Raw genomic sequence first — 23,418 nt, forward strand, 5'->3', positions numbered from 1 at the left:
GTTTTATATCTAACTTATCTTTTATCATAATTGAGGATGATAACCTCATCAAAGTCTTCAACCATATCAAAGACCTCAGAAAGATATAATATTACCTGAGAACTAGGAGAAGGATGTAAGCAACTTTCAGAAGTCTTGTAGAGTAGACAGAGACAGCTGGCAGCCTGGATAGTCACCTAATGTTCCTTTGTAAAGTTGGGGCATTTGTCTTCAGCCCACAGGGCTAGAGTCTTTTGGTTACTTTTCTCAGTGTCCTGTAGAATGTCTGGCAGTTTTTTCTGTGAAACAGGAACCTGAAGGACTATTTTGTCAAGCAAAGTTCAATGGTCACCTTTCTATGGGTCCTGCATGTCCAGTTGATCAAGTAGTCCAGGCAAAAACAGTTTCTTGCCCAAATGGCTATTTTTGCCAAGGTGAAGATAAACTCCATATGAAGTGTCTTCAATGCCCATCCTCCTCTCTGAAGTAAATCTGGTGCTGCCAGGAGCATACATGTCTCACTGTCCAGAAAGTCTCAATTTTAAAAATATTTTAAATGCCATATTCTGAAGATCTTTGAAGTATTTGAAGATTACCTATCTATTTGAAATATCTCTGTGTATACCTAGAAGACTTAACTAACATGGCTACGAGTATGATTATCATAGATGACTAATTATTAATCTATCTTTAATTATCCATTGCAATTTTAAATGAGCTGTGAAAACATAATACCTTAAACAAGAGTAGAAATATACATACAGTATAACAAAATTAACTTTAAGTTTGTATCAATAGACTAAAATCTATACCAATGTAAAACATTTTAAACAAGTTGTTTCTCTTTAAAAGTAAGTTCATTAATCTACCCTTTCATCCTATTATATCTATATCATATCCCCTTTTCTTTTTTAGAAAGAGATCACATTTATAATCAACCTGATTTAAATAAAAATATTGGTTTTTCTCTGTCCCACATCAGAGGGCTCTTCTGATTTGGGACATAAGAATCTCTTAACCTTTTTAAAAAAAAATATATATATATATGTCTGGGTTTAGAGAAGGAGTGAGCCAATTCCATCTCCAAAGCCAGTTTGATAATTTTGGGAAATTAGGCGTAGTTTGTCTTACTACTTCCTGTTGGAGGGGGGCGCTGTATCTTATGGGGACACAAGGAAAATTTTAGGATTATGGAGTAGTCCATGGGGGTAAACCTCTGAGCCAGTTGCCTTGAAACCATTCTGGATGTTGGATCATCTGGACCATGGTGTCATCGGAGACCTTTCAGGTGGTCTTGGCTGATCAAACCTGATGTATCTTAATCTGGAACAAATCCATTGCCTCTGGCTTTCTGTGGAAACAAAAGCAGAGACTCTTTTCCAAAGCAACATATCCTTATATCCAAATTTTGAAGTCAAGGTACCTTTAAAATTTATATATTTGTTTAACTCAACAGCTTTTATGATCAAATCTTTTTCTGTAGTTAAAAATCCCAAAGACAAGACAAACCAGATTCTCCGTGTAATATCCATCTTTGTAAGACTGAAACGCTGCTGTGGCTGCTGGCTCCGCCCACCTTGGCTTCCCAACATGGCAGTGGTATAGTTTACCGCCAGATCTGGGTCTGGAACCATGTGTACCATCAACTATCAGAAGCAGTTCTATCAAAGTAGTGCATAGCCCAGAAACTTTTTTGTTTTTTTAACTAGCAAAGGCTAAATCCACCATGCAGCAGAGTAAAGTGTTGATTGTAGATTCCTCATTCCCGCCACACTGCAGGTCAGACGCACATGCCAGGAACCCGCCATAGTAGCTCAAACTGGCAGGCTGCCACTAACTTGAGAGAGACAACTAGGAAACTGTTTTTAGCTCTGTTTTAGAATCTTTTTTTCTTAGGTTTTAGGTGGAAACTCTAGCCAACACGTAGGGCACCATTTGTAGTTAGAGTTTTCCTACCTGGCCCAGAGTCAGGACAAATCTCTGTCACCCGCCAGGCCCATAGACGCTCAGACCCAACCAAGTAAACACATAGAAACTTACATTGTTTACAAACTGTATGGCCGAGGTAGGCTTTTTATCTACTTCTTCTATCTTAAATTAATCCATTTCTATTAGTCTATACTTTGCCACGTGGCTTGTGGCTTACCAGTACCTTATCTCTTTCTTGTCATGGCGGTGGCTGGCAGTGTCTCCCCGCCCCAGCCTTTATTTCCCAGCATTCTCCTCTTCCTTGTCCTGCCTACCCTATCCCTGGCTACTGGCCAATCAGCATTTTATTTATTTTAACCAATCAGAGCAACACATTTGACATACAAAACATCCCACAGCAGGGTATTTTTTTCTTACTCTGATTAGCAAACTCTTTCCTTTCTTCAAATTCTTGATTCTCAAGGAGTGGGGAATATATCTCAGTGGTGGAGTGCTTGCTTACTATGCACAAGGCTCGGGGTTCATTTCCTACCACAGCACAAACAGGAAAGAAAGTTAAACCCTAGATTCCCATGAGTCCCTTGTGCTTTTATAATCTTTTTACTGCTGTGTTTATTACAAAGCAAGCCACACTGGGTACCACGAATCTTAAAGGTACTTATTAATAAAATCAAACCTGAGCCAGGTATTGGGATGAATGCTGGAAGATCAGAGAAGCAGAACAAACCACAGCTTCCTCACCTTGCCAGTTCCTCATCTGATCCTGTTTACTCAGATTGGATGCTTCTGAGTCCTCATCCAAAAGGATCCCAGCTGAACTGCTGCTAGAAGCCTAAAAGCTTAACCAGCTAAAAGCTGCTAGTTTCTGATCTTCCACGCCTTTTATATCTTTCTGCTTTCTGTCATCACTCCCTGGGATTAAAGGCTCACTTCTTGGGATTTAGGGTGTGTGTCACCATGCCTGGCTGTTTCCATTGTGGCCTTGAACTCACAGAGATCCAAAGGATTTCTGCCTCTGGTATGCTAGGATTAAAGGCCTGTGCTACCACTGCCTATCCTCTATGTTTAAAATTGTGGCTGTTCTGTCTCTGACCCCAGATAAGTTTATTAGAGTGCACAATATTTCAGGGAACACAATACCACCACAACACTGTCTTACAATCGTTTGTTTTCCCAAACTAGGCTGTAAGCTACAGCGAATAATGGCGTAGAGTCTTTTCATGTTGGGGTTGGTTCCCCCTCAACACTCAGCAAAGTCTGCCATATAATAGTTGCCAACTCCCATGGATTTTGAGTAGACTGTTGATTGGCAGAGGCTAAAGCACGGCTTGGGTGAGCAAAGTCCAGTCAATGGGTGTGAAGCTAGACAGGAGTAAGATTCTGGTGTGCTAGTCCATAGTAGGGCAACGCAGAGAGCAGCACTGGACTGAGCATTTCACAAAGCTTATAGAATTTTGTGAAAATTTGAGTTTGTTGGAGCAAAGAAATGTGTTTACCCTGGTTTCAATGTTACACTGTGGGTGCATTCATTGAAATAGTATACCATGCCCCATTTATTTGTACAATCTTTTTTATTTGGCTAGAAACACATGATAAGTGACATAGTTGTCTTCTGAATGGATGGGCAGACAGATGCATGGAGACGGTGAGGGGACTCTGGATGGAGGATGATCTGAGTCTGGTCAGAGCTTTCTCAGAGAAGCGGTTGGTTGGAGAAGCCAGATGCAGAAAACGCTTTGCAGAAAGCAGAAGGGTTTGAGAAATGATAATCAGTGTGACCGGGAACCCAGAGGGCAGGGGTTTCTTTTTCAGGATTTTAGCAGCTCCCCTCATTAGTCATGTAGAGGAAGCAGAGCTGTGGAGAGGAAGGAAGAAGAGATAAATCAGCTCTGTCTTCACCATATTTGACTCAACTTTTCAACATGTCTGGGCTACAAGGCTATACCGCCATTTCCCCCAGGGCCTTAGGAGAAACAATGGGGAGGAGCCCACAGTGCTGACCACGCAAGATTTTATACACAGAGAGGCTCCCAATTGCCATCTCCTTTCTTCCCAATTTTAGACAGTGGGGTTTGCCTTTGATTCCCTCAACAGCCAGGGGAGCGGGTACAGGGGGAGTCGTTTATACTCCCTTGGCTATCCTGCCATGCTGCTGGTTAGCTGAGTCTGTGGATGTCAGCCAGAAGAGCAGGAAGCTGAATCTTCAGCCTGTGCTTTCTTCCAGTAGTTGAGGATGGAACTCCAGAAAGAGATGGGGCTAAAGGTCCGAGAAAGAAGAAGGAAGGCACTGTGCTCCTTTTAAATTGAAGGGGGGAAACTCACCTCGGTCCAGTCACTTCCGCCGTGTGAACTGAGGACCAGACTCCAGGAAGCAACGAGAAAGCAGCATTTGCTAGTAGACGACTCCAGGAGCTGCCCAGAGTGGCAGAGGGCCTCTGGGAGACCTCTGCCTTCTGGAATCCAGGTAGCTCTGTGGATCTGAAACTCTAAAACTAGCCAAGACTCCACCCAGTCCTTTACATTACAGTATCTCTTGCTCATCACAGACAACCAAGGAGCTTGGCAGCTGAAGGATTTGCTTGAGGTCACATAGCTAAGAAAAGGATCGGGACTAGTATTGACTCTGAGAAGGAGAGGAAGCCCTGTAGGGTGGCCTTACACTGTAGAAAAGCCAGAGGATTAGCCCCGCCAATCCTCTGGCATTTCTACAAGCCACTTCCCAAATGATCATGTCGGAGAAGCACTAGATCTGGATGTTAGTGTCCTCAAATTTGTATGTTGGAACCTGGATTAGTGACTTTTAGATTGCTGTGATGGAGTAGCATCACCAAGGTAATTTATAGATGAAGGAATTACTGTGGCTTACTATTCCAGAGGGGTAAGACTGCACCATGGCTGAGAGATAAGTGACAGTCAGCATCAGGCCCAGGGACAGGAGCGGGAGGTTCATATCTTCAACAGCCATCGGAATGTAGAAAGAGGGCAAACAGGAAGCTGGGCAGAGGCATCAAGTTCTCAAATCTGTATCCCAGGGACGAACTTTCTTAAGTAAGACCACACCTCCTAAACGTCCCCAAATAGCAACACTGCCTGGGGCCAAGTGTTCAAATACTGACCCTATTGGGGGGTGGGGGTGTCTTATTTAAACAACCACAGAGCCTAATGCCAACATGAGGCAGGCGGATATCTGTGAGTTCGAGGCCAACCTGGGCTACAGAGTGAGTTCCAGGAAAGGCGCAAAGCTACACAGAGAAACCCTGTCTTGAAAAGCCAAAAAATAAAAAAATTTAAAAAATTAAAAAATAAAAAATAAGAAGTGGTCTTTCAAGAAGTGATTTGGTCATGAGTATTTTCCTCATGGGTGGATTGGTGCCTTTAGAAACAGTTATCGTCCACTATATTAAGGTTTTTTTGTTTGTTTGTTTGTTTTTAAAGCATCATCTATAAGAAACAGGCATCACCAAATACCAAATCTGCCATTGCCTTGATGTTAGACTTCCCTGTTTCCAGACCTGGGAGATAAATAACACCCTTTATAAATGACCTAAAGTTTTGGAATGGCTACCCCAACACTAAAATGGGAGCAAACAGTTCCAGATATCAAACATACCCTTAGCATACCTCCCACCAAGCAGTCACCCACGTTCCTCTACATGATATTTTTGGTACCCAAAGATCACATAGGCTCCACAAAGCTCCTGAAGATGAGTACCTTTTACTTATGGCACTAGATAATTACGACACATTTAAATTTTTCTTTTTAAATTTACTTCTCAATGATGGGAATTGAACCCAAGGTCTTGTGCAAGCCAGGCAAGAAATCTACCAAATCAAATTTTTTTTTTTTATTTAAGTCACTGAATTAACTGAGGAAATTATTTCAAAGTACTGATGTCCAGGCTTAAGTTAGCAAGAGAGTGAAATCATCCTAGAGAGGGTACAGATGTTACCAGTGCTCCAAAATATCTCAGGTGGTTCTAATATCAAGCAAGAACAAAAATACTACTATGGGGGAAGGAAAAAAGAAAAAGAAAAACAAGTAGGAACCACATCCTCCTAAGACTCATGACAGAACATGAATAGCTGATGTACTTCAAATATTAGAACTTGTGTCTGGCAGAGACATGTTGAGAGGCTGCTGGTTGTAGAGCACTTGGTAATAGCCAATAACTGTTCCCATTTTGGAACTCATTGTAACAAAGATGAACCCTCTCCTCAGAGTGAAACAGAGGACCCGAGCCCTCCTCCAAGGACTCTTAGCACATCAACCTAGTCAGAGAAATCCCCTGGCCAAGCAGTAAGACACTTCATTTGGTATACCCAAAACAAAAGCTTTAGGTGAAACACATGAGTTTGTTCTGGGTTGCAAGATGTGACTGAAAATTTGTCTTTGGGAGAAATATCACTTACCCTAACTCACCAGTTGAACTAAGAAAGTTATATCCCCCGCCTGGCTGTATAGCGCAATGGTTGAGCACTGGTATAGCACACTCACGTCCTGAGTTCTAGTCCTAGAGCTGTATTTTAAAACTCTAGTAAATTAAAATAGCATTGCCCAGAGTAGGCCCAGTGGAGACCAGAGACATATATAAGGGGTATAAAATTTTTGAGTCTAACGTATGAAAAGTTAAGCAAAATCTAGTTAAATTCATTCTTAAAGAGCAAGAAGACAAAAAAATATATATATTGTAAACATAATAAAATGTTAAATCTCCCTAACCATAAAAAAAAAAAAATCCTTCTGAAGCAAAGGAGAAACTCATCAATGTCCCCAATGAACAAGTGGGTAAAGGACATAGGTTACTATATGTAAATATTTAATGGACATTTTTTATTGTACAATCTTATGAGTAATCAAAATTGTAAGCAAGTAAGACTTTATCTATAAAATTGGCAAGAGTTATTTCAATGGTTGTGGCAGAAGCAGCCAGGGCTGTTGCCCAACAGAAACTGAGCAACCTGTAAGGACACATCAGAAGGAAAAACAGGACCCTGCTGGTCTTAAATTATGTCCTCTGTTAAAAAACAACTTGGCCTTGAAAAGTCAACATTGCTTTAAAAATGTTTTCACAAGTACTAATGAAGTAACCCATGAACATATTTTCAAGGTCAAGTAGCATGAAAAAGATAGTAATAATAATAATGATGATGATAATAATAATAATAATAATAATAATAATAATAATAATAATAATATGGTAACCCCATATTCTATTTTTTAAGTCCTTTGAACTTGAAATGCTAGCAGTATTTTTCTAATATTCATCTCCAAATTCTGTCCATATGCAATACACTTATGCTACCATAGCTTAGATTTTTCAACAGTAATGGCTGACTTCTCCAGCATTCTGCATCCATCTTTTCCTCTCACTGTGGTGATTTTACAATTTTTAGCAACGCTAATCAGTCGTTTAGATAGCACAATTGTGCCCACATTCCTCACCTTGCCCTGATTAACTCCTCCACCACCACACAAGTTTTTCCTGATTTAACAGATCATTTGCTTTATTCATTCTCAGACTTGAAACACAATGACTTAATAATTTCCAAATGCTTTTTCTCATGTGCCATATGTGAAAATGTGTGGCTACTTCTGTCATGAGATGTGCTTTACCAAATAGGCCCCATATTCTGTTAAGCTATGTACCAAACATCACAGAATTTATGGGAGAGAAAATGAGGTTGAAGAAGACCTCCCAAAACGGATGCAGCTTTGTAATCAAGTGACCCAAATAATGATTGGCATCTTTGGACTTCACCTGGATCACCCAAGCAGGTAGCTTAGTTTGCTAAGAGTTTGCTTTAAAGGTACAAGATGAACATCAAGACACTACTATGGATGGGGGTAGAGTTCTGAACCCAGGAGGAAGAGCAACAGGCCATAAACCAAGAGTTAGGCATAGCTAATGATGTGCCTGGTTAGGTAGCAGCCTCAGGTTCAAAGCTCCTTTTTATGAATTTCTCAAAATACAGTTACTTAACTGGAGGACTCTAGGAAGATGAGCATTCATCTGGGGCTGTTTTGTTGGCTTGGTGGATAAAAGCCCCAAGTCTGACGAAACCTGAGTTTGGTCCCTGTGACTCATACAGGAGAAGGAGAGAACCTATTTGTAGATTGTCTTCTGACTTCAACATGTATTGGCACTCCCAATGAATAAATAAATGCAGTAATTTTTAATTGGTTTACAGATTTAACCATTCATAGACAAGTTCATGATAAAAATAGGTGTCAAGATATCCCCAAGAACTGTAGGACTCAGGTGGGAATTGCATGACTATTAGAAGAATGCACCTGTATTCATGAGGCCAGAGTGATGTCAGTTCTGTGGGAGAAGAACAGATGAGAGTATGGACTACATGACAGTCTCAGAAACAAAGGAATTTCAGCTAGTCAAGGCTTGGGCACTGAGAAGGAGAAAAAGTATCTGTTAGGGTCCTGGAGAAGTCCCACAGAGACCACCGTTCACATATGCAATCAACAAGAACGTTTATCATTCTTGCATGCTGGGACAGACCATCCTACACAAAGGCAAGTTGACAATAACCCCTAGAGAAGCTTGTGGGCTCCTTTTAAACATAGCCAAGGGGAGTTCCTAGGGCAGTTAGGTCATCTTAGATATGATTGGCTTAAGCAAGTGGCAATCATATTAGTATGCTCTAATTGGCTAGGAATGGTTAGGGGTTGGTCAAGGCTACAGCTTTTCCATTTGGGGGCAGGTCTAGAAAAGTCCCAGACTTTGTCTTTATTTGGTTATCACCTTGAGCTGCTGTGGCTCAAGGTAATACGTGCAGTACCAGGCTTCCTCGTCCTTGCTGTTGGGGGTGTTGGAGATTGAATGTCCTTTGTTGGTGGCATCCTCAGAAACTGTCTGCTCAGTTCCAAGAAGCAGGGACTGAGGCCTAGTTCTTAATGGAGTTATTAGGACAGGCTGTCATGGTATTTGCCTGGCCCTCGTAGGATCCACTTGCAGATAATAGCTGACAGTACAGAGGCCTTTGCTGGCCCCATAGAGAATAAGTACAGGGGCTCACAGATAATCCTGAAGGCTGGGATGGTGCTAGAATATGGCTCCTAGGGAAAGGATGTGTTTAGAGAAGGCTGCCCCCTTAGAACTTCTACAACTAACCAGGTCACGCTGGGTTCTAGGACAAAGCCCCAAATTCAGGAAAATCTGCTGGGAGGTGAGTCAAAACAAAGGAAGAAAGTAACAACAAAGATGAGGGAAAGAGAATGTCCTGGTGGCAGCAGCAGGAGAGAGATCCTGGAACATGTACTTAGAAGGTGAGCCACCATACTGGGAACTTGAAACACTTAGAAGGCATGCGGCCACAGTTCTGAATACTTTAGGCATCTTTAAACAAGAAGGTTAACAACTCAAAATAGCTTCAGGAAGTTCCTGAAACTGACCAGATTCACTAGACCTCCTCCCTGACAGAGTAAATAATACACTTGAGAGCTCCCCTCAGACAAAATGCTTTAAGAGGAAAATCCAGAGCAGAGAAACAGTCTTTACAGAAATGAAAGCATACCAGAAAGACCTGCTTAGAAAAGAAATAAAAACTATTCATTACTATTTCAAGGTAAGATGAACTACATTAAAACATCATACTGTACAAGATGGAAAAGAACAATATAATTCAAACAATAAAAACACAGAAAGGGTTAGAGTCAAGAAAGAATAAGTGATAAAAATATAATTTCAGAAACAAAGTCTAGAACAGATGGAAGAAACAAGAATCAGTAACCACAAGGGTGACTGCTTTAGGAAAAATAAAAGGTGAAATGGAGCATAATTTAGAAAATCAGAAACAAAATTAAAGATAAAATATTTTTTGAAAAAGTTAATGCTGAAAACAAGCAGGTTGTCTAACTCATGGATATCAGGAATCTAAGAAGAACCCAAACACAAAGAAAAAGAGCATATACTAAAGCTATTTACGCTAACAGCTTGTTAGTTTCTCCTTTTCATTGTTAAGCAACTTTTGAAATGCTCCTTTACTTTATTTTTTTTCCATTGAAGAAAAATGTGCTATAGCTTGAACATTTCATTTTTACAAATCTCCATTAGAATCAAAGATTTAGTTCAGAGGCACAAAGTTAGTTTATAAACTTATTGGCAATTTTTATCTTCTAACACATTTTATCTCATTGCCATTTTTGACCTACTAAAAATTTTACAGCAATTACCTAGAAACATTTTTATGTGAGCAATGATAGTTGACTCAAGCATGGTGGTACAGGTTGATAATCCTGTAGCACTCAGGATGCTTAGCCAGGATGAATTTAATGCCAGTCTGTGCTACAGAAAGTTCATGATCATGATAGTCTAGATAGTGAATTTAAAACTAGCTTGGACTATATTGCATGACCCTATTGTAACACACAAAAAGAAAATAATGGTAATTGTTCTCAGGGGTATGTATAAATGGCATATGTACATATATGTATATGTATTCCATTTATATTTTATATATAACAATACTATATGCCATCAAATATAAATATAAATATTTAAATTTTTAGTAGTGAAATATGGCTTCCAGGGGAAACACGTGTTTGGCAAGAGTTGATGATACTGCCTAAGAATTCAGGGGTTTTATATATAATTGATAATTATATAAACTAAAATAGAATATGAACAAGAATATTTAAAAGTAGTACAAAAATTGGACAACAATAATATAAGATTGAAACATACAGAGATATTCTGAGTCTTTCCTACTGGAGGAAAAGACTTCAGCTTCTCATGTGGTCACCACTCCAATGTGGAATGTTATTTGTTTATCCATCAAAGATTGAGACTTGTCTCAGAGGTCAAGCTACACCACCCTCTGTGCTTCTTAGACTATTGGGCACATGCTTCTGTCAGAAGCACTGAGCATGCAATCACTGTGTCTACATGTGTCTGTGAGAGGTTCATCTCTGACATCCTGGGCATGGAATTGTCAAAGTACTTGCTCTTATTTATGTTCTTGTGTTGCCCATTTTGCAACTTCAGATGACAGTCTACTGATGCCATTGTGAAGAGCAATAGGAGAAGGATGACCCAGGCAGCATGCAACTCTTTTGGAAGGACACTGACTAGTGACATCATTCTGATCACACTGACCCTTTGGCTTTCTAGCTATCTTCCTTTGGATTGTGCCCTCCGAGACAGGAACGGGTATCTTTTAGAAAATAACTGCTGGCCTGTGGTTCTTGTAAGAGTAGATATGAAATACTCACATCTTTAATTCTCCATGACTTCTTCACACAAATTTTCTTTCCTAAGACAAGATTTTTCTGTGTAACAGCTCTGCCTGTCCTGGAACTCGCTTTGTAGACCAGGCTGGCCTTGAACTCACAGAGATCCACCTGCTTCTGCCTCCCAAGTGCTAGGATTAAAAGCAGGTACCACTACCACCCATTCACATGAATTTTTACTGAAAGATGTAAAAGTTCATGACAGACAACCATGTCATGAAGACTGTTAGCTAGAGTGCCCACTCAAACACAGGGAAGTTATTGGCACTATTAGACTGCTTTATTTTCCCTATCTAACCTGTAGACATGGTCTTTAAATATTGTGAATGTAAGAGGGAAAAGCAAGAAAAGCTTCATAAAGCTAAAAAGAAAATGAGCCTGATACTATATATTGAGTGAATACTCTGTGTACCTATGACTACCAGTCAGAACAACTAATGCTGAAAGCAAAAGATTCTGAATTTTAAAATGAAAAAACAAAAACCAAAGTAATTCTTTGGGCATCTTAGCAAAAAGAAGAAATTAAGTATGATGATAGGATTTTTAAACACAATATTTTGGTGAGAGAATCTGGACTAATGTATTTAAAACACTGAAGGAAAGAACATGTGAGCAAAAGATTTTTATACCTAGCAAAACTGACTCTCTCAAATATGAATGGTAAAAACTGCTGAAATTTAGGTAATAGAGTTTCCATTAGTCTTTCCTGATTAATTTAGCAGAGAACAAGATACAAGCACAAAAATTATCAGTAATAAATACACAATGGTACAGTGCACAAGGGCAGTGGGCTTTGATGTTGCAGAGATAGTGCCAGTGTTATCTAATAGGGAGATGACAAAAGGAAAAATACACATTATATAAAAACCTATTTTCAGTCATTATTGTTAGTAGTATAAATATTTGGCCTATTATTCTGAGACTATTGTGCAACATGAAATAAAGCATGCCTATTGATACAGGATATTGTAATTATATCTTTCCCATGTGTCTAAGAGCCAGGATTCTTTATTATAGAAGAAAGGAGACACAAATGTACAACATAAACAGATACTCAGACCCCCTGTGTGATAACTTTTAAGTAGAAATGATGAGTTTAAAACATAGATTTAAAAAAATTTTTAAACATATATATTTTCGGCTGGGCGGTGGTGGCGCATGCCTTTAATCCCAGCACTCGGAAGGCAGAGGCAGGCGGATCTTTGTGAGTTCAAGGCCAGTCTGGTCTACAGAGTAAGATCCAGGAAAGGCGCAAAGCTACACAGAGAAACCCTGTCTCGAAAAACCAACACACACACACACACACACACACACACACACACACACACACACACATATATATATATACACACATATATATTTTTTTTCTAACTCAGTTCACAAAAAATACCTAGAACAAACTGAATGCTGTTAGCATCCTGGTGTCCAGCCTGTGGTTTTCTTTAAAGGAAATCAGGATTTCTGGAATAAAAAGCTAATTTCAAGTCATTAGTCATTTCAAACATGTTGAAAGAGAGAGAAGGAAGGGAAGGAAGGAAGGAGGGAAGGAAGGAAGGAAGGAAGGAAGGAAGGAAGGAGGGAAGGAAGGAGGAGGGAGGGAGGGAGGGAGGAGGGAAGAAGGAAGGAAGGAAGCTAGCAAACAAGCATAAAGAAAATAAACCCGAAGAGTTGTGATTTATAGCCAATTTAAAATTTCCTTTTTAAGCTTTCAATGTTTTAAACACTTTCTATTATGCATCTGTTTGAAGAAAATAAGACCTCTAAACTAAAAAGATGAAGAACAGAAGCATATTATGGAAACACACATGTAAAAATGAACATGTTAAGGTATATCTTTGGAAACATCATCAGTCACTAATACAGCAATCTGGAATATTCTTTAAAGGACTCCTTCTCTAGGGGAGCTGTGTACACACGCTTCTCTCTTGGCAGAAAGATTCTTCAAGTCTATAGGCAGAAATGGCCTTGGGACCAAACTAAGAACTGAGAGCCGGCAGCCTCTGTGTGAGACATGAAGCCCTCCCCGAGCCAGCTGCAGCAGGAGAATGAATCATATTCTGTCAGCTCCATGGGAGAGCAAGGGCACACGGAAGAGGCAAGACCTCAGCTTTCATTTCAAATGTGTATCACTCGGCTCCGGGGATTTGGGAGCTGGAGCTAAATGTGTTCCAGAAGACACAGTGTTCTGAATAAGTATGAAAGGGAAGAACATACCTCCCACCTGAAGCCTCCCATCACAACCACGGAGTAATCTTACCTTCCCTCTACATCTGAACAGGAAATAGGTAACCCACAGCATCCGCCCTAAAATGTATTCACCAGAAGTCCTTCCAAGTGGGTTTCAATGACCACAACAGATTGCAGCGGCCAGAGACCCGAAGGGACAGGTGGGCTATGGAAAGATCAAATGATTTAACTCTCTTCCATACACCCAAATTCTCTTTCCCAGTCAACTGCCGGGGACCTCAATTTCCTTCCTATAAAACGAAGCCGTTCTCACATGCTACCTCTTTTTCAGGAGTGCAATTAAGATTAATGAGAAGATGTTTATAAATAACTCTAAAGCCCCTGAGTGAAAAGGAGTTGTATAAGTGTGAAGTATTGTGTATGGAGAGCCATCTCGGAAATCTCAAAAATAGAGGGAACTGGGTTCAAAAGGACATTTCAACTCTTTAACATACAGCACGGGTCTGTTTCTCGGTTGCTCTGGGTGTTATGTAGGTCTCTGGCTGCAAGTGACTGAGAGCAATTATAGAATGTAGGGCACTGGCTGATGCCCAGCTTTCCGAGAAGGTCCTGTCTGCCGCATCTGCATGGGAGTGTGCATTGGCTATCATCGGAAGCAGAGCCAAGGACTGAAAGTGGAAATCCAGGAGTCCCTCCGTGGAGAAACGCTCCAAGTTATTTGAGGGTCCAGGGAGGGTTCTCAAACTGAGAATTTACAAGAGTATGAGGGATGTGGATACAAGCTGTTTCTCTCAGCCTCGCCTTCTGAAACGAACATCAATTGGACTAACGTTCTGCCCAGAAATCTGTACTTTAATAAGCTGATTTTTATTTGCCCCAAGCTCTGAGAGCCAGTTTAAACTTTACAGTCTGAAGGTCTGTAGTCAATTAACAAATCACTTGCAGAAGGCAAGGAAGTGATGGGGCTGCCTTAATTTGAACCCTAGTTCTGAGTTTTGTCAGAGAATGGGTAGTGAGTAAATTGTCATAACAGAAGGTAGAGAAAACTAGGCTTCTTAGAATAGACTGTAGCTGATTACTACACACAGTCATTCATCATGTACCCAGAACACCAGATGTAGACTATCTAAGGCTTGCACTTAGACGAAATAAATAAATTTTCCATAGTCAGGCTAACAGTGTATTCCATAGACACATGTGGCTAATAAACATTTAAAACATCATTAATTAGAGATATGGTTACACTGCTGTAGTATATATCACTTTATATATTATTTGATATTATATTTAATATAATGCATATTACTTCATGTTTTTATATTGATGATACATTGAGATGAAAATTTTTGAAATTGTTTTATTTGAGCTATTATAAATTAAATCCTCCCATTTTGGGGGGGTAAATATATCAACCTGGGGATTTTTTTTTAAATCACTTGTGTGATTTGTGCTATATTTCTGCTGGATATTCCTGTTCTGGATCAATATTCTGTCTGAGTCTTAGTTTAGACAACTCTTGATCTTGTTGTGTCCTCTGATTAACACTAGTGGGCCAAGATCTGTCTTCACTGTTCTCTTAGCAAGGTGACCTCAGTGTAACGGGTCCTCAAGAGAGACAAAGAGGAGGCAGGTCTGGCCTAACTCATTCATCAGCACAGAAAGCCTGCCAAATACAAACTCCCCTATAATATAGGCCAGTCAAAGGGTAGGGGCTGCTTAATAACTGGAAAAATAATAAAAATCCAGTAGTATTCAGAGCTCATGGTAACTCTACCCTATATCCGAGCCTCTAGCCCCCCCTGTCCAGTTCCTTCCTAGTCTGGAAGGGATGGGGAGGGTTCAGAGAAAGTTTGAACTACAGGATTTCTCCTTGTAGACCTTGCGTCTGACACAAACCTCCACTAGCCTACCGACCCGCAGTACTTTCAAAATGCATTTTTGAAAGGTGTTTCTTTAACTCAAGATATCAAAATCATTGTTTAGGTTCTTTTAATGACTGGCCTAGATTCCAATAAAGGTACAATTAAAGGATTAGCAAGCTTCCCTTTAAATGACAAAGCAAGCGGGTACGCTTGTAGGTTATCGAGAGCATGGTAAATTTTACACCTAGAGAGAAGTGTGAGAAGAGAAGGTTCTCACCTTGTTGACTAAGCCAGAACTAAAAATAAAGGCTCCCGTGTACTCTGACTTCTTGGCTGCTTGGCTGCCATGGTGCCCTAAAAATTCTAAAAGGACGAAAACACTCAACAGCCTCCATCTTCCCAGTGGGCTCATTAGAATCCCTCCTACTCATGATTTCTAATCTAAGAGTCCCAGAGATGTCCACAATGACAGTGACAAGCTCTCCACTTGAATTGCACCATGTTCAACACCGCCACACTGAAGTCTTCAGTCAGTGGTCATAGCAACTTTGCTTCATAACCCAAACTACAGCAGCATCTTTATTTCCAGAAAATACAATGTATGGTGGAGGTGGGGAACTCCTCAAAATTCAAACTTCATTTGACTCAGGCATACTTCAGTCACCCAACAGATAGAACAAAATTAATAATATGTGATAAAGAGGGAAACTGGGCTTGCCTAGACCAAATGAGCTACCTCTCAGTATAGGACCCAGAGGAGCCACGGGGTCCTACTTCACCATCATCCTAAATTGAATGTGGCTCTCTGGGTTGAGCAGAAAGAAGTAAATGAGAAAAATCAGTCATGTATTCTAACCACACACGCTGTGCAGCGACAAGGTATTCCTTGGCTACAGAGGTCAGAGGTCAAAAACTCTTCCCATTCCGCCATTTTTGTTTTACTTATTGTGGATTTTTCTGACAGGAAATGGGAATTTGGTTGATAATTACCAGGCATACAGATAAGGTTTCCTCATTAAAGTCTCATAAAACCATGAAAATAAATCATCCCAAGTGGGGAGAGAAAGACAGTCTGCTGTTTAGACTTTTCCACGGCCACTCAGACCAATTATTTTTCGCCTTGCAGTCAGCCAATTTTATTCTCAGCCAGTGTAGGGTCCGATAATCATAGGAAAGAATTTAGAGACCTCACAGCACTTTTCTGATTTCAAGTTAATGGCTTGGTATGTCAAGGACACGCTGAGCCTGACGGAGTAAATTATGGAACCACAGCTGAAGAAACACAGAGAAGGAACCCACGTAAAGTACATATACATCTGAAGACATGATAGAAACATAAATAAACAGGACAATTTTGAGAAAATCGAGGGGGTTCATTTGGCCAGACCTGGAAATCAAAGCTGTTTAGAGCTACAGGGACACTGATGGCACCCAATGAGGTATGACTAGAAGTCACAATAGACCACTTTCCTGCTCCTTCTCCAGTGTGTATGGGGTGGAGGTGGGGGAGGAGCCGGGAGGCTCCTTCCTTGGACAGCCCAGTCTCAACACTCTCCAGGAATTTCCCAAAGAAAATATAGGGTGGGAGGTTTTCAATTTTCCTATTGTAATTTCTATGGTCCTAAGTCTTAGTTGTCTATGCATTATACAAAATGTTACCATATCAACATATATTAGCCACGGTCATCAAGGTCCTACATGTAATCTCTAGAAAAAATCCCTCAACCTTGGAATGTTATGGGCACTCCTGGTAGAACAGATGCCCAGAACCACTTCATCAAACTGCCTGACCAGAGCAGGGACGGTAACACACTGTCATCCAACTGCCTGACTAGAAGAGAGACAGTAACACACTGTACAATTGCGTCATAATTCTGGAACCAAAGAAGTCGACGTTATCTGTAAGGTTTAAATGGAAATAGCCAAGGCAAGCCGGTAGGAGGAAAGGTGACCAAGTCTGCTTGGGACTGGGGCTTTCCAGATGGTGAGGGTTCCAGCATACATCTGAACGACGGTTGATGGACACACAACAAGAAGACCAGAGATGTTAACTAAAGCTCCAAACAACGCTCACGGCACTCTTTTCCTAGAGACTGAACTATTTCTTAAGCAAGTGACTGCAAAGTACTCGAGCACAGGAGAGTTGGATTTAATCTCTCTACGTCTTTGCTTTTGCTAGAGAGTAGGAAATGAGACACGAAAGCTGAAAGAGTATTGAATAATTTGAAGGGAGAACTGACTATCTGTGGGGACGTTTTGGTATTCCAACAGAAACCCAGTGGTTGGTTGTGGCTCCTGTGTACACCACTGGAGGGGTGGGTGATTTCTGAGTTCACAGAGCCTCTGAATGCCTTGAGCTGTGTTCAGACTGTACTCTGCTGACCAGAGAACAAAGCGCACCAGATCTTCAAGGACACAAAGCATTGAATGAGTTACAGGGCAGCTCAGCACAGTCATAGACCTTGGGTTTGTTTCTGAAATTCAAAAAAGCCAAGAAGGAGGAAAACCAATAACTTAATGTGTAGAAATCTGACAATGCTCATTCAGCCAGGTGACCAGAGTCAGCATGGACAGTCATAGAGGATGTTGATTATGAGCTCTTGCGGTGATAATTGAGCTCACAACTTTATATCTATATCCATTCTTGTGATGGACACCATAACTAAAAGCATCTTGCAGAGGAAGAGTTTATTTAGGCCTACGGTTCTAGAGGGAGAAAAAGGTAAGGTAGCAGGTGGTGGGAGCAAGAAGCTAAGACATCACATCTTTATTCACAAACACAAAAGACAGAGAAAGAAAAATTGCAAATGGAGTGACTATGTTCACCTCCCCAAACAGCACCAGCAACCAGGGTCGAGGTGTTCAAATACATGTGCCTGTGGGAGACGTTTCTCCTTCAAGCTTCCACAAGATCTGTGTGACCTGTCTTTCAAATGCTCACAGTCTTTATTCAGTCACGATGGAAACATCAAATCCCTACAGTGCGCTTCCTGCTGTGTGTGACTGAGCAGTGTTCCTCAAAACTTTCCAGGCCATCACAACAATAAAAGCCTGAGAAATTTGTCACAGGTAAGAGGAGCTTATGAATACACAATGAATAAATGTAATGTGGCAGCTTGAAATGAGTGAAAACTTAAGAAAACCAGAATAAACCATGAACTTAATAACAATGCATCAGTATAGTTTATTAATTATGACAAAAGGGCCATGCCACTATAAGGCATTAAAAATAAGGGAAATTCTGTGAAGGGCCCCGGGGATACTAGGAACTAAATTATCTCTTTCATTTTCCTTAAAATATTCAAAAAATGGTCTAGTAATAAAAAGGCACATGCAAGGCAATAATACTAATTTATTGAGTAGATGAGGGGGCATCAAGAATAAAGTACTTCTACACCCTTGAAACAGGAGAGCTGACTATTATGGATAAATATGAAATGATCTCCCACAGACTCATGGGTTGAATACTTGGTGCCTGGCTGACGGCACTAATTTGGAAAGTTCTGAAAATTACGGAAAGTAGAACTCAGGAAGAGGAAGTGGGTTACTATGTATGGAGGTATGAATAGAAATGGTCCCCATAGGCCATGTTTAGTCACCCGGGAATAGAACTCTTTGGTAGGATTAGGATGACTAAAAGGTGTGGCCTTGTTAGAGGGGTATGTCTCTGGGGCTGGGCTTTGAGAAAAAAATAAGCCCATGCCAGGCCCTGTAGCACGAATCTTAAAAGATCTTATTAATAAAAACAAACCTGAGGCCAGTTATTGGGGTGAATGCTGGAAGACCAGAGAAGCAGAACAAGCCACAGCTACCTTACCTTGCCAGTTCCTCAGCTGATCCTGTTTCCTCAGACTGGAAGCCTCTGAGTCCTCATCCAAATGAATCTCAGCTGAACTGCTGCTCAAAAGCCTAAAAGCTTAACCAGCCAAAAGCTTCTAGTTTCTGGTCCTCACACCTTATATACCTTTCTGCTTTCTGCCATCACTCCCTGGGATTAAAGGCGTGAGTCAGCATGCTTGGCTGTATCCTAGAACACACAGAGATCCAGGCAGACCTCTGCCTCTGGAATGCTAGGATTAAAGGCGTGTGCTACCACTGCCTAACCTCTATGTTTAATATTGTGGCTGTTCTGTTCTCTGACCCCAGGTAAGTTTATTAGCGTGCACAATATTTTGGGGAACACAATACCACCACAAGGCCCAGTCTCTCTCTTTCTGCTATGATCAGGACATAGCTCTTAGCTACACCTGCTGCCGTACTCCCCACCATGATGACAATGATCTAAGCCTCTGAAACTGTAGGCCAGCCCTTTATTAAATGTTTTCCTGAGTAAGAGTTGCTGACTAAGACACTAGGGATGTTCTCTGAAGATTGTAATGGATCCTGGTCCTCTTATTTATCTTTTTTCCTGTCCATCATGAGCTTAGAACCTCAACTCCTAACATGATACCCTGCCAAAACACAGAGGGCAGTCAACGGTGAACTGGACTTTCCGAAGCTCTGAGTCATAATAAACCCCTCCTCCTGTAAGGCGTGTCTGTCCAGTATTTAGTTAGAGCGATGAGAAAATCAAGTAACTCAGAAAACTGGCAACAGAGAGGCGAGGTCTTTGCCGTAATCAACCCTGACCTTGGGATGCTTGGACTTTTGCATTGTGGGAAGAGGAGTTTGAAGATACAAGGGAGAGAAATCTTAGAAAAGCACTGTAAGCAGTGCTTAACGGGTGGGTGATTGTGGTAGGCGGGCAGATGTCAATAGAAACGCAGAGCAAAGCTTACACTCGGGAGGGTTCATGTGAGAACAAGGACTCTAACGAGATTGGACTGGTAACCACGTAGGTTCCATTTTGAGAAATAACTTGTCTGTACTCTGTCCTTGTCCTGAGAATTTATGAAAGGCTACGTTTAAAGACAACAGGTGCATTCATCTCATAGAAGAAACTTGGAGGAAATCCAGCGTTCAGAGATTAGCACGGGAATTGCCACCTGCTTTGGGCCAGATCGGTAGTAATCAGAATCTCAAAGCAGAACAGAATAAAAGGCTTTTAGTTTGGTTAGAAAGTTAAAGCTATGTTGGGACTAAGGAAGGCACAATTTCTGAAGAGGCTAGAAACATTTTTAAAGAGACCAATAGTACTCATTGAAACAATAGCAAAAATTCCTTGAAGCCATCTCGGAAACTGGCTGGACCCTCCCCATAGCAGGCTCATGGGCAAGAAAGAGTGAAATCAGTTTGACATTGTTCCCTTGATAAGAGAGCATCTCTCAAAGGGCTACGTGGCAATCTGTCTCCCAAGTATTCATTTCACTTGCTCTAGTCACCTGCCTTGGCACCTCAGCCATAGGGATCCATGAGCACTTAAAACTGTTAGCAGATTTGGGTGTTGTCCCCCATGCTGGTTTATCAGCTATGCAGAATGAAAAAGTTTAAGGACATGGGACTTTCCACTCAAATTTCAAAAGAGAGCCTGGGAGACTAGGCAACGTGCTATAGGCATCCTTTTAGACAGTGTGTACAAAGCTGTGAGCGTGAAACCTAAAGCTACAATGTAGAGCCCAGGAAGTCAGAGATGCCAAGAGCATGGAACATCTTCCAAAGATGTTCATCACAGTCAATGAGATTTCTCAGGCCAAAGAATTAACCATGTTAGTTAAAAGCTGCAAATGGCAAGGCAGAGTTTCCAAACCTACTTGAGCCCACATGGAGGGATGCTGGACACATGGTGGTGGACACAGAGCTGTGGACTTTAATGTTCACACTGCTAGCTTTTAGTCTTCCTTCACTATTCTGTGCCTCCCTTTTAGAGTAGGAATATTTACTTCATGTCACTGTATGTTGGAAGGATGTAGGTTGTTTCTTATTTCATAGTTCATCACAGCTAAGAGACCCTGGAGTCTCGGTAAATCTTTGAACTGGGGCATTATTAACAGTGTTGGAATTGGGAGGACTTGGCGATGGATTAAATGCATTTTGGTAATGAGATGGCTATGAGACTTTGTGAGCACGGGATGGAATACTATGATTTGGATAGAAAGTGCCCTCTGTGGGCTCATGTATTAAATGCTTGGTCCCAAGTAAGTGACTGTTTTGGAAAATGAAGATTTAGGAGACAGGGCTTCTTGGCTCAAGGAAGTAGGTCAGTAGAGGTAAGAGTTTGAAAGTTATATTTGGTCCCCAGTCTCATCCTTGCCCTCTACTCCCATCCACCATGAGATGAAAAACCTCCTCCACTACAAATTTTGATTGTCATAATATTCTATATGGTGCTGAACCATCATGGACAGAATCCACTAAAAATATGAGCAAAGTAGATCCTCCCCTAGGGTGTTTATGTTGGGCGTTTTGTGTTAGTAATGCTGAAGAAAACAAGCGCACTGACTGTGGAGGCAATTAAGGACTCGATAATTTTACTAAACTTACTATTTTTAACTGTATCCATTTACCCTATCAAACAATACTTTAAAATAATCATAGAAGTCAAACACAAAGTGGCGCATTTTGATTCTAGTTCTAGAAAATATTCAGAATAGGTAAACCCATAAAAGTAAAACATGGGACCTGAGGCAGAGTTGATAGTGAATGTTAAAATATCACTTGATGGATACAGGTTCTTTTTTGCGGGGTATTGACAAAATACTTGGGGAGATGGTTGTACAACATTGTGAATGTACTGAATGTGAACAAATGCATGATTTGCATAGTTTATCATGTGCTATGTAAATTTTACCTCAGTAAATACATTGAAAATAAAATAATTTAATAAATTGAGTATTTAAATTAAATTTTTCTAATAATAATAGGCTGATGATTTCAGGTGTTTCTACTATTTTCTTTTTTTTTTTTATAAGAATTGCAGATATGGGTCTTGTGAGTGAGATGGTAGATGAGATGCTGCTTCCCTGGGATCCAAGTATGGAGAAGAGTCAGGATGAGAAAGGATGGATTTCACTCTGAAGGGACGTGGAGGAAGCACTTTGGAAGTTTGCAAAGATGTTGGTAGAAGGCTGGAAGTGCTGAGTAAGATGAACTCCATGCACCTTAAGGAGTGAGTCAAGCCAGGCACAGCTGGGTGGGTGGGTCTGGGCACGGGAAGCCAAAGCCTCATCAGAAAGTAAAGTTTCACCTTGTTGAATTGAAATTGAAAATTTTTTTACATATGGATTCCCTTTTGCACACAGATCTAATTTTGTTTATGCATTCATTATTGGGCAAACGTTTTTCTGTTCATTTTCTTTTTAAAAATTTTTCCTCCTATGCCTCCCCAATTTTCTCTCTGTAGGCTATAATTTTAGTTGAATTTTCACTTTATCTTCCTGGTTTGGTTTTTAAAAGTCTTTTATGTTCCTATCTTTTGTTCTTCTCTTTACACTTAACTCATTTTAAAATGTTTTCTCATTATGGGTTTTTTTTAAATATTCTCTAACACCAACCTCCGTTCTCTTCCTGTTCACAACATCCTTCTCCATCCCTTTGTTCTTTTCTCCTTCTTTTATTTGACCTGGTTTCTCTTCTATTTTCTCCTTTCTCTGCCTCCTTCTATTTCATTCATTTACTATTTCTGCACTTGCCAGGGAGTAATTTTGAACATCATAACACACTCTGCATTAGCTTTGCCGTTTTCTGTTTTGTGGTCCTTGGTGGTGCATTAGGGGTCTTTATTTGTTCTAAGTGCATTTCTATGCCTTGCATGGCCGGATGCTGATGATGCCTTCTCTCACTGTTGTCACTGCTGATTGAGCCCTCAAGGGCAGGCTACTCAATCAAGAGTCCCCCATGTAGAGAGGAATATATCCAAATCAAGTGATGTGCAAATTACAACACAGAAACACAGGAAGAAAGAAGAGCAGGGAACACGATTCCTATAAAATATCCTACGGTCTCAACCACGGAATTCAAAGTCACTGCATAGGCAAAATGCTGGGTGAAGACTTTTAAAAGTTTGCTAATAAAAATGATCAATAACTTCAAAGAAGATGCAAACACACAAATTAATTTAATCCAGGAGTTAGAGATGAAAGCCAGAAACTTCAGAAGAAAAAAATTGGCAAAATTGATGAGAAAATTGGCAATATAGATGAAAAAAATCAGTGGCATATAAAAATTCAGCAAGGAAATTGAGATTTTAAAATTATATCAAAGAAAAGGTCTCAAAATAAAGACTCAGTCAATCAAATAAAATAATGTAGTAGAATGCATCACCAATGAACAGTAACAAAC

The sequence above is a fragment of the Onychomys torridus genome, chromosome 17 (genome assembly GCF_903995425.1).
Source record: "Onychomys torridus chromosome 17, mOncTor1.1, whole genome shotgun sequence".
NCBI lineage: Eukaryota > Metazoa > Chordata > Mammalia > Rodentia > Cricetidae > Onychomys > Onychomys torridus.